This window comes from Macrotis lagotis, chromosome 2 (assembly GCF_037893015.1).
Source record: "Macrotis lagotis isolate mMagLag1 chromosome 2, bilby.v1.9.chrom.fasta, whole genome shotgun sequence".
NCBI lineage: Eukaryota > Metazoa > Chordata > Mammalia > Peramelemorphia > Peramelidae > Macrotis > Macrotis lagotis.
Window position 1 is genome coordinate 33,178,121 of NC_133659.1, and position 11,723 is coordinate 33,189,843.

An 11,723-nucleotide genomic window follows, 5' to 3' on the forward strand; every position below is an offset into this window, starting at 1 on the left:
GATTTTGGTGGTGGGTGAAATGAGACAAAGGATAGAGGAGCACAGGAAATGTTTCCAGTTTTTGTTCCCTACAGAATGATCTTTAGAGTAAGCAAGACAAAACAGAGGGCTTATGAGAGAGCTGGCTGAATTCAAGCCGCCTGGACTAAATGAACTAATAATGCCTCAACTACTGAAGGTGAGATTTGTGAACTACTTGATGCTGATCCCTGAAAACTTAGGGAAGATAGGAGAGACGCCTCAGGCCTGGAGAAGGGCAAAGGGGAGGCTTCAGTTGCTAGCAACATCCTAAAGTGGTCCCTCTAAAGTGATGGCTTGGGAGCAATTAATGCTACAGGATGTTTCTGGAGCACTTTAAGGGTTACCAAAAGCCCTCTATAGACAGGATCTCATTTCATCTTCTCAACCACCCTGGGGAATAGGTGTGACAGTGGTTATTACCTACAATTTACAGATAAGGAAACCAAGGCTGAAGTTGCCATAGTTACACAGGTAGAAAGAATCTAGTAGGGGATTCAAGCCCAGTGAATGCCCTCTTCAACTGAGAAACCTCTCTCTTCATTTAGACCGGGAAAGGGGAATCTCAAGAACCACCTAAGATCTGTCAGGGTCAGAGGTGGTTACTACTAGACTGGCACATCTGCAGCTATGGTGTTTGATAATGTTTTTCATACTATTCTTGTAGAAGAGATGGAGGGGGGTGATCTACAGCTATAGGACATTTAGGTGATTTTTCTTTTTTCAAGGCAATGGGCTTAAGTGACTTGCCCAAGGCCACACAGCTAGGTAATTATTTTTAAAGATCTTTTTTAGGTTTTTGCAAGACAAACGGGATTAAGTGGCTTGCCCAAGGCCACACAGCTAGGTCATTATTAAGTGTCTGAGACCAGATTTGAACCCAGGTACTCCTGACTCCAGGGCCGGTGCTTTATCTACTGTGCCACCTAGCCGCCCCATAGCTAGGTAATTATTAAGTGTCTGAGGTCAACTTTGAACTCAGGTCCCTCTGACTCTATGGCAGGTGCTCTATTCATTGCACCACCTAGCTGTCTTTGAAATAAGTTAAATGATTGGCTCCATAGAATCATCATGAAAGTTTAAATGTCAACTTGGATGGAAGTCTCTAGTGGAGTGCCTCAGGGATCTGTCTGTGTTGGGCTTGTGTCATTTTGTTCTACCTACTCCATACATATATCCTGCCTCTGAAAAATCACCTATGTTGTTTGCTCTTGACATACTCTCCCCTACCTATTTTCTTATCTGTGAACAGTTCTCTTCCTCCCCCAGTAGAAAGTCAGCTCCTTGAGGGCAGGCTCATTTCCCTTTTGCTTATATATTTCAAGCACCTAGCACAGTACTTGATGCATGATGAATATTTAAAATAACGATTGATGGATTAGTCACATTTTCAGGGAACCCTAAGCTGGGAGGGTTAGCTGACATATTAATGCTAAAGTCAGAATCTTTACAGACAGGTTGGATCATGGGGTCAAATCTTATAAGATGTTTGAAATTTTAGAAGGACAAATGTAAAATCTTTTACTTGGATTTAAAAAACACAACTTTGCAAGTACAAAATGGGAGAGGACTGGATGGAAGACAATAGCTCTTCTGAAAAAGAAAAATCTGGGGATTTTAGTGGACCATAAGTTCAACAGAAGTTAACAGCATGACAAGGAGACCAAAAGAGTCAAAGCTTTCCCAGGCAACTTAAGAGGCATGAAAGGCTCATCCTAGGGTGGTGGCTCTCTTTTTTTTTGATGTGTTCTTATGAGACCATCTTTGGAGTACTACAGTCTGAAGTCTTGTTGTTGTGATAGTCATTTTCTAGTTATGTCCAATTTTTTGTGAACTTGTTGGGGGTTTTCTTTGCAAAGTTAGTGGAGTGGTTTGCCATTTCCTTCTTTAACACATTTTACAGTTGAGGAAACAGGCAAACAAGATAAAGTGATTTGCCCAGGCACTCATAGCTAGTAAGTGTCTGAGGTTGGATTTGAATTCAGGTCTTCCTGACTTTAAGTTTGTCACTCTCTCTCCTCTTCTCTCCTCTTTCTGCCTTTTGGATCCATTTCTTTGCCTCTGGTTCTTTCTTTTTAAGGGGCTTCCCCAAACTCCCGTGAGTTCCCTGACACCAAGAGCCTGCTGGCAGAGATAGGTCAAGGATGCCTCAAATATGGGATAGGTGATCTAGGGTTCTTTTTAATTCTGTGTGTGACTCATTGACTTTCCCTCCCCAGAAATAGGGAGGAAGCAGAAGCAAGACTGCTTTGTTGTCTCTTGTTCTGGCTCTGACAATGTTCCCCTCTCCCCCTTTTTTTGGGAAGAGATCTCCCAATTTACTGTCCTTCCCAGGCTCAGCTCCATCTTCTTTGGTCCATTGATGCGTATAGGCTTTATTGCTCCTGAGCCTGTGGGAAAGGACTTAGAGACTTTTCCTTTGGCTCTGCTCATTATGAGGGGGAGAAGGGGAGTGTTTGCCTCCATTTCCCTCAAGGATCCTCCACTAACATCCCATAAGACTTACCTTTGAACTAGGAGGCTTCCACACTAACAAGCCTGGTCTTGGCAGCATCCTGCATGGTAGTCATGAGCCCCCTCCCTGACTTCTTCCACCCCTTGTGTTGGGGCTGGAAGTACCCAGGGCCAAAGCCTAGGGATTGAGTCCTCAGTGCCTATCTGCCTTCCCTTATTCACGAGGCCATCTAAACAGCCTTACGGGATCCCTTATTGGGGCCTGCAGGCATGTTAGCTTGCAAAATTCTGCCTGACCTTGGGAAAATCCTCCTTACCCTTTTCCCAGCTTATCCCAAAGTTGCCCCCCCCCCCCCAACTCTCAATCTTCAACCAGGGGTTGGAGTGCTGTGTCTCCAGAATCACCAAAACTATGAGTGGTCATCCAGGCCTACCACTGGGAGTAGGGACAGTCAGAGGGTACAGGTTGATGGGATAGGCAAAGATATATCCTTCCTCCTCCCTATGTCCAGATGCCTAGCTCTGGGGCATAGGAATGATGGGCTCTTTTCCTTCCATCCTACCAGACTGTCTCTTGCTAGGGGGTACTATACATTTTTGAGGTTCTGAGACCCACCTGATATCTGTCAGAGTGGTGCAGATCATCTGAGGAATGTGGAGAGGCTGTGGGTGAGTCCCCTTCTCGCTTGATTGAAGCTGATAACAAGAGAGACTGTAGGAAGAATAAAAATAGGAGGGGAGGTTGATAGGGGCTGGGACACAGATTCTTCTGCCCTTCCTGTAACCTTCCCTTGATGGTCCAACTGGAAGAATTTGCTCTTTTTCTCCTCTGTGGTCTTCTGGCATTCCCTATCTGACTTATATGCTGGAAGGTCCATCTCACTGTCTAGTCATATGCTCCCATCCTTCAAAATCCATTTCAGGTGTCACCACCATCAGAGAATCTTGCTTGATTTCCCCAGACAGAAGTATAGATGTTGATTGATGATACCAATATGGATGCCTCCCTTCTCAAGAATTCTAAGACTGAGAAAGCTCTTCTGCCCATAGATTCTGAAGGAGTTACTGGAAGAGTGTGAATAGAAGACTTCCACTGCACAGAGAGGAGCCTGAAGCTCAGGGCTGGGGGAGAAAATGCCTTGCTCAGGGTAGTCCAGCAATCTTCTCTCTGCCTGAGATCAGCCTGGATCTGAGAGTCCTGATCACAATCTGCTCAGGGCTTAAATAGGAGTTCCCTCAGGACCAGGGTGTGTGTATGGGGGGTGTTTATTCATTTGAAAGTTGAGCTGGAAAGGACCTCACTGGATCCAAACCAGAACCAAATGAGGATCTGTGATTTGTAAACTGCAAATTGACTGTTCAGCCTCTTCTTGAAGCAGTGCCTTCAGGAGGCACCTTTTCCTTTTGCCTCTCCAGGTAGTCTATTCTACTGCTGGACAGCTCCCAGCTTCTCTCAGTATTCCTAAGCCACAGAACAAAGAGGCTCTCTCCCCACAGGGACAGTCTTTAGCTCTCATGTCTCCTCTCTTTTGTCTAGCTCAAGGCTTCTCGTTTTCATGCCAGGCTTCCCCTAGAGCCCTGAACCCAGCAGCTAGCACCAAGGACAGACATGTTAGTTTTTAATGGTCAGATGCAAAGTCACACCTGCCAGTCTTAGAGAACTAGACCCCAGTGGTCTCATATCACAACTTCATCTCAATGCCGGGACATTACTAGTCTCATCTTTGTTTCACAGAGGAGGAAACTTTAGCCCATCTAAAGGAAGGGACTTGTCCAGGATCACACAACTGGGAGGCAATGATGCCTGATCTTGGCTCCAAAGGTAAGGTACTCTGCCAAGACAGGATCTCTTCCATCTGCCAACATGTAGTAGACACCCAGAGCATTTTTGTTGATAATATGGTGATCAATCTCTTTTATCTATAATCTCAGATCAGGAGAGAAGGGATGGAGGGAAAGATAAAAGGACAGACTGCAGGAAGAACTGGGGTTCAGTGATCACTCCTCTGCAAGTGAATACCAGGTCTTTATATAGACAGCCATTGTTTCTCTCCTGACCCCTAGACTCTACATCACAGATGGCCTTTTGATTATCCCAGAGATCCCTTTTTACAGATGGTGCAGGGGGTCCCCAAAGATTGAATGCTTTTCTGTTTCTCATTGTCACTCTTCGAATCCCTAGTTTTCTCCAAAGCTCAGTTCCAGGGACTTTCTATCTACATAGAATCATATACTTCTGTATAAGTATAGCAAATGTACATATATGCCTGAATATAATGTGTGTATATATATATATATATTACTGTGTATATAAACTATGTGCATATATGTATTTGCATGCATTCATACATATATCTGCTGCCATATGTATACATCATGGATATATAGTATATACATTCCCCGTGCATGTGCATTATACATGATTTCTAGACACACATGTGTGGGTAACATATATTTTATATATAACACATGCGTGGCAGGTATATGCACATGTGGACATCATATATGCAAACATACATGCATATAATGTCCTTATGAATATTTAATGAATTTACATATTTATCGAGAGAGAGACAGCGAGAGAGAAATCCTTCTAACAGAAAGTAAGCTCCTTGAGAGCAAGGGCTGTTTCATTGTTGTCTCTATGGCCATAATACCTGGAACAGTGATTGGCACACACACAACACAGTAGGTGTTTAATAAGTACTTGCTGAAAGGATGCCTGATTGATACTCCCCTTCTTTTCCCCCCAAATGGCTCCAAGTGAGGCAAGGCATTCTGCCTCTTCCCTCATGATTGGTTGAGTCAGACCTGGTGTCCATTTGCTCCCTTCCTCCTTCTGGCCCAGGCCAGTTTTCTCAGTATCTCCTTAAAACTTCTGGAAGGGACTTCAGAAGTTAGCTTGACTGTAATGAGAGGCACAGAAGTGCAAGAACCCAATGAATCCAAGCTCACATTTTGAAAGCACATCACCCAGGTCATCTCATTTGATCCGATGGCTAGGTGGTGCAGTGACTAGAGCTCTGACTCTGGAGTCAGGAAGACTTCAGTGTCGATCCTGCTTCAGATACTTGCAAATTGTGTGACTCTGGGTAAGTCACTTAACCTCTCTACCTTTACCAGTAACATGGGGGCTCTCTTCCAAGTTAGTTGTGAAGATCAAATGAGATAACTTCTGATAAGTGCCTTAAAGAGAAATTTGCCATGGATCAATTTCCCTACCATAGCCTTCAATCAAAGCCTTCCAGGGAGAGGAAATACTTTCATAACTCATTTTCACATTGGGGTAGCTGTGGTCATTAGGAAGTTTTTCCTATTATGGAGTTTCAATCTTTCTTCTGACCTCACCCCCACAACCAGAAAAGAAAGTCTCACCTCTTCTTCATGATGGCTCTTTAGATCTTTGTAGCCAAATTGCCTTCATTTATTTCTAGACCAGACTACTGAGGCTGATCTTTCCCCTCCTTGGATTGCTCTGGCCCTGACACTTAAAACTCCTGGGGTTGACTGCATACTCTAGGACTGTGGGCTCTTCATTGGGACTGAAGATGGTATCTTCTATGACCTTGGAGTGATTCTCTTTGGGGGGGGGGCAAAGCTCAACCCTATTATGTTTTATTTTTGGAGGGCCCTGACTGGTCCAGACTGACTCTAGGAACAAGAGCAAAGTAAGGAGCTAGAGAAGGAGGGGAGAACCAATACAATGAAGGTGAAGCCTGCCAGAAGAAAACCTCCTGCTCCTGCCCTTTGAAGGGCCCCTGGTCAGCCTAGGGTTAGCCAAGAACTCAACTTTCCACCCAAAGTCTTAGGCTCCTTTCCATGGGATCAAAGAACTTAGACCTAAGAGGAGCTTCTCGGAGTCCTGCTCCAATTTTCTTATTTTATAGAAGGGGAAACCGAGGCCCTGAGATATCAAGGCACTTGCTTGAGTTCACAGGTAATTAAATAGTAGAGATGACACTTGAACACAAGCCTTCTGCGTTTCATCTTAGGGTTCCTCCTTCTACCATCACTGTCTCCCTCTCTGCCTGGCTGGTGAATGTATGCCTCTAATCCAATATTATTATGTGAAAAATGGCCAGTCCCACTATGGAGACAGTAAATTAAACGTTATGTATTAGTTTTTAGCGGGTAGGCAGGGGCGGAACGTTGGGCCCATTTATTCCTGAGCCTCAGAGATGACCTCTAGAAACAGGCAAGGCTCAAACCAATCCCCGGGCCGTCAATCTCAGAACCTCTTCTGCATACCCGCTGCTTCGATTAATAAATTGTCTATTTCTAAATTGTGCGGAAGTGCTTCCATGCTAAGCATGGGTCAGGAGTGGGCACTGGGGCCCAGCCTGTGGGGCCAGCAAGAGCTGAAGCATCCCCCTCCCTGGCAGTCAGAAGCTAGGCTGTAGGCTGGAGCAGAGGCTGGCTCCAGTCTGGGGGGTGGTGGATTTCTCTCAGTGCTTGGGAGAGAACTGTTCTTGGCAGGCCCAGCTCCCCCCACTCATCCTCCTTCCTTTCCTCCAAAGGTTTTCACCAACATAGCCCCACCCCCCCATCCCCACCCCCTTGTTTGAAATCGCTGGTGACAGCCCAAAGAAAGCAATTTGGGAAAGAGAGAGAGGTCATTTATCCTCTATCTCCTGGGCTGAGCGGTTGGGATGTGACCCGAATTCTGCCCGCATCCTCAGTCACTGCGTGAGGGTCCAGGGTGGAGGTGGGGGCTGGGCTAGAAGCTGCCACAGTCTTTCTGTTCTTAGGCTTTTGGTGGAGAAGGGCCAGGGAAATGAGGTGGGAATGGGACCTCTGTACTCTCCTAGACTGGTCAGAAGGAGCTGGCAGAGTCCCCCAGAGAAGCAGGGCAAACTCATCACATTCTGCTCAATGACTAATCCCTCCAAGCAGTCTGAGAATCCATCGGAGGGAGCAAGGACACAGGCAGCAAAGATCCACTTCTCAGTCTCTTCCTCCATAGGGACTGTGGCTCAGGGACTCCATCTTTCCTACCTTGATTTCCTGGCCTTTTTTCCCTGACTACCCAGGGTGGTGGGGCCACCATGGGAGGGGGGAGGTCGAGATGAAATCCTCGGGTCTCTGGTGTCAGCTCCCTGCTGACAATCTTCCTGCCTCATCCCCACCCTCCAGTCCTCTAACGTCTGGTTCTAGCCCTGATCAGCTAGGGAGGACTGGGGCCTGAGTAGTGGTACAAAGGAAGTGCTTTGGAATCAGAAATGCTGAGTGGGAAACCTGGCTCTGGTGCTTGTTACCTCTGTGAACTTGGCCTACTTCCTGGTCTTTCTTCTCCTGCTTCAGTTTCTTTCCCTACATCCTGAGGGGATACTGGACCCTTCCAGCTCCAAATTTGGGGGCCCCACCTATGGAGTGTGTGACCTTAGCTAATACTTTATATTTCCTCTCCTGCTCCTTTTTTCCTCCTTCTCCTCCTCTTCCTCTACCACCACCTTCTTCCCTCCTCTTCCTCTTCTTCCTCCTCTTCTCTTTCCTGCTTCTCCTCCTCCCCTCCTCTCTTCTCTCCTCCTCTCTCCTCCTCTCCTCTCTTTCCTCCTCCCTCCTCTCTTTCCTCCTCCCCTCTCTCTTCTTTCCTCCTCCTATCCTCTCTTTCCTCCTCCCCTCCTCTCTTTCCTCTTCTCCTCCTCTCTTTCCTACTTCTCCCCTCTCTTTCCTCCTCCTCTCCTCTCTTTCCTCCTCCTCTCCTCTCTTTCCTCCTCCCCTCTCTTTCCTACTTCTCTCCTCTCTTTCCTCCTCCCCTCCTCTCTTTCCTCCTTCTCTCCTCTTTCTTCCTTCTCTCCTCTCTTTCCTACTTCTCTCCTCTCTTTCCTCCTTCTCTCCTCTTTCCTCCTCCCCTCCTCTCTTTTCTCCTCCTCTCCTCTCTTTCCTCCTTCTCTCCTCTCTTTCCTCCTCCCCTCCTCTCTTTCCTCCTTCTCTCTCTCTTTCTTCCTCCTTCTCTCCTCTCTTTCCTCCTCCCTCTCCTCTCTTTCCTCCTTCTCTCCTCTCTTTCCTCCTTCTCTCCTCTCTTTCCTCCTCCACCTCTCTTTCTCCTCCTCTCCTCTCTTTCCTCCTCCCCTCCTCTCTTTCCTCCTCCTCCTCCTCTCTTTCCTCCCTCCTCTCTTTCTCCTTCTCCTCCTTCTTCCTCTCTTCCTTCTCCCTCCCTCTTTCCTCCTCTCTCCTCTCTTTCCTCCTCCCCTCCTCTCTTTCCTCCTCCTCTCCTCTCTTTCCTCTCCCTCCTCTCTTTCCTCCTCCCCTCTCTCTTTCCTCCTCTCTTCCTCCTCTCTCCTCTCTTTCCTCTTCTCCTCTCCTCTCTTTCCTCCTCCTCCTCTCTTTCCTCCTCCTCCTCTCTTTCCTCCTCCCCTCCTCTCTTTCCTCCTCCCTCTTCCTCCTTCCCTCTCTTTCCTCCTCCCTCCCTCTCTTTCCTCCTTCTCTCCCTCTTTCCTCCTCCCCTCCTCTCTTTCCTCCTCCCTCCTCTCTTTCCTCTCCCTCCTCTCTTTCCTCCTTCTCTCCTCTCTTTCCTCCTCCCCTCATCTCTTTCCTCCTTCCCTCCTCTTCTCCTCTCTCTTCCTCCTCCTCCTCCTCTCTTTCCTCCTCCCCTCCTCTCTTTCCTCCTCCTCCTCTTTCCTCCTTCTCCTCCTCTCTTTCCTCCTCCCTCTCTCCTCTTCTCTCCTCTCTTCCTCCTCCCTCCTCTCTTTCCTCCTCCTCTCCTCTCTTTCCTCCTCTCTCCTCTCTTTCCTCCTCCCCTCCTCTCTTTCCTCCTCCCCTCCTCTCTTTCCTCCTTCTCTCCTCTCTTTCCTCCTCCCCTCCTCTCTTTCCTCCTCCCCTCCTCTCTTTCCTCCTCCTCCTCTCTTTCCTCCTTCTCTCCTCTCTTTCCTCCTCCCCTCTCTTTCCTATTTCTCTCCTCTCTTTCCTCCTCCCCTCCTCTCTTTCCTCCTCCTCTCCTCTCTTTCCTCCTCCCTCTCTTTCCTCCTTCTCTCCTCTCTTTCCTCCTCCCCTCCTCTCTTTCCTCCTCCCCTCTTTCCTCTCCTCTCTTTCCTCCTCTCTCCTCTCTTTCCTCCTCCTCTCCTCTCTTTCCTACTTCTCTCCTCTCTTTCCTCCTCCCCTCTCTTTCCTCCTCCCCTCCTCTCTTTCCTCCTCCTCTCCTCTCTTTCCTCCTCCCCTCCTCTCTTTCCTCCTCCCTTCCTCTCTTCCCCTCTCTTCCTCTTCTCTCTCTTTCCTCCTCCCTCCTCTCTTCCTCCTCCTCTCCTCTCTTCCTCCTCCCCTCTTTTCCTATTCTCTCCCTCTCTTTCCTCCTCCCTCCTCTCTTTCCTCCTCTCTCCTCTCTTTCCTCCTCCCCTCTTTTCCTCTCTCATTTCCTCCTCCTCTCCTCCTCTTTCCTCCCTCCTCTCTTCCTCCTCCCTCTCTTTCCTCCTTCTCTTCCTCTTCTCTCCTCCTCTTTCCTCCTCCCATTCTCTTTCCTACTTCTCTCCTCTCTTTCCTCCCCTCCTCTCTTTCCTACTTCTCTCCTCTCTTTCCTCCTCCCTCTCTCTTCTTTCCTCTATCTCTCCTCTTCTTTCCTCTCTCCTCTCTTTCCTACTTCTCTCCTCTCTTTCCTCCTTCCTACTCTTTCCTCCTCCTCCTCTCTTTCCTCCTTCCTCTTCCTCTCTTTCCTCCTCCCTCCTCTCTTTCCTCCTCCCCTGCTTTCTTTCCTCCTTCTCTCTTTTCTCCTCCCCTCCTTTCTTTCCTCCTTCTCTCCTCTCTTTCCTCCTCCCCTCTCTTTTCTCCTCCTCCCCTCTCTTTTCTCCTCCTCTCCTCTCTTTCCTCCTCCTCTCCTCTCTTTCCTCCTCCTCTCCTCTCTTTCCTCCTCCTCTCCTCTCTTTCTCTCCTCCCCTTCCTCTCTTTCCTCCTTCTCTCCTCTCTTTCCTCCTCTCCCTCTTTTCCTACTTCTCTCCTCTCTTTTCCTCCTCCTCTCCTCTCTTTCCTCCTCCTCCTCCTCTCTTTCTCCTCCTCTTCCTCCTCTCTTCCTCCTTCTCTCCTCTCTTTCCTCCTCCCTCTCTTCTTTCTCCTTCCTCCTCTTTCCTCCTCTCTTCCTCTCTTTCCTCCTCCTCCTCCTCTCTTTCCTCCTTCTCTCCTCTCTTTCCTCCTTCTTTCTCCTCTCTCTTTCCTCCTCACTCCTCTCTTTTCCTCCTCCCCTCCTCTCTTTCCTCCTTCTCTCTCTCTCTTTCCTCCCCTCTCCTCTCTTTCCTCCTCCCTCCTCTCTTTCCTCCTCCCCTCCTCTCTTTTCCTCCTTCCCTTCCTCTCTTTCCTCTTCTTCTCTTCCTCTCTTTCCTCCTCCCCTCTCTTTCTCCTCCACTCCTCTCTTTCCTCTTCTCTCCTCTCTTTCCTCCCCCTCTTTCCTACTTCTCTCCTCTCTTTCCTCCTCCTCTCCTCTCTTTCCTCCTCCTCTCCTCTCTTTCCTCCTCCTCTCCTCTCTTTCCTCCTCCTCTCCTCTCTTTCCTCCTCCCCTCCTCTCTTTCCTCCTCTCCTCCTCTCTTTCCTCCTCCTCTCCTCTCTTTCCTCCTTCTCTCCTCTCTTTCCTCCTCCTCTCCTCTCTTTCCTCCTTCTCTCCTCTCTTTCCTCCTCTCCTCTCTCTCCTCTCTTTCCTCCTCCCCTCCTCTTTCCTCCTCCTCTCCTCTCTTTCCTCCTCCTCTCCTCTCTTTCCTCCTTCTCTCCTCTCTTTCCTCCTCCCCTCTCTTTCCTACTCTCTCCTCTCTTTCCTCCTCTCTCCTCTCTTTCCTCCTCCTCTCCTCTCTTTCCTCCTTCTCTCCTCTCTTTCCTCCTCCTCCTCTCTTTCCCTCCTCCTTCCTCCTCTCTTCTCGCTCCACCTCTGCCGCCACCGACTCCTCCCCTCCTCTTCCCTCTCCTTTTCTTCCTCCTCTTCTTCCTCTTTCCCTTTCCCTCTACCTCTACTGCTCCCACCCCCTCCCTCCCTCTTCTCTAGCTCCACTTCTTTGGTGAAGCTGTGTGGCCCGTACTAGGCAGTCTCCCCTCTCCTCCTCCTCGTCCATCTATCTCTTTGTGGAAGGGAGAGGTGAGGGGCCCCCAGGGAGGTGATAAACCCTGAGAGGCAGGGCCTCCCCCTCCGTCTCAGCCGCCTCACACCTGGGGCGAGTGGAATAAAAAAAGGTCACCAGCGCTTTTTAAACACGGGCACAAGATCGGGAAAATGTGCTTGGGAAAAAAACCGCTGGCATTAAATCATGACGCTATGCCCAGCTCTTCGCCTCATTAAAAGT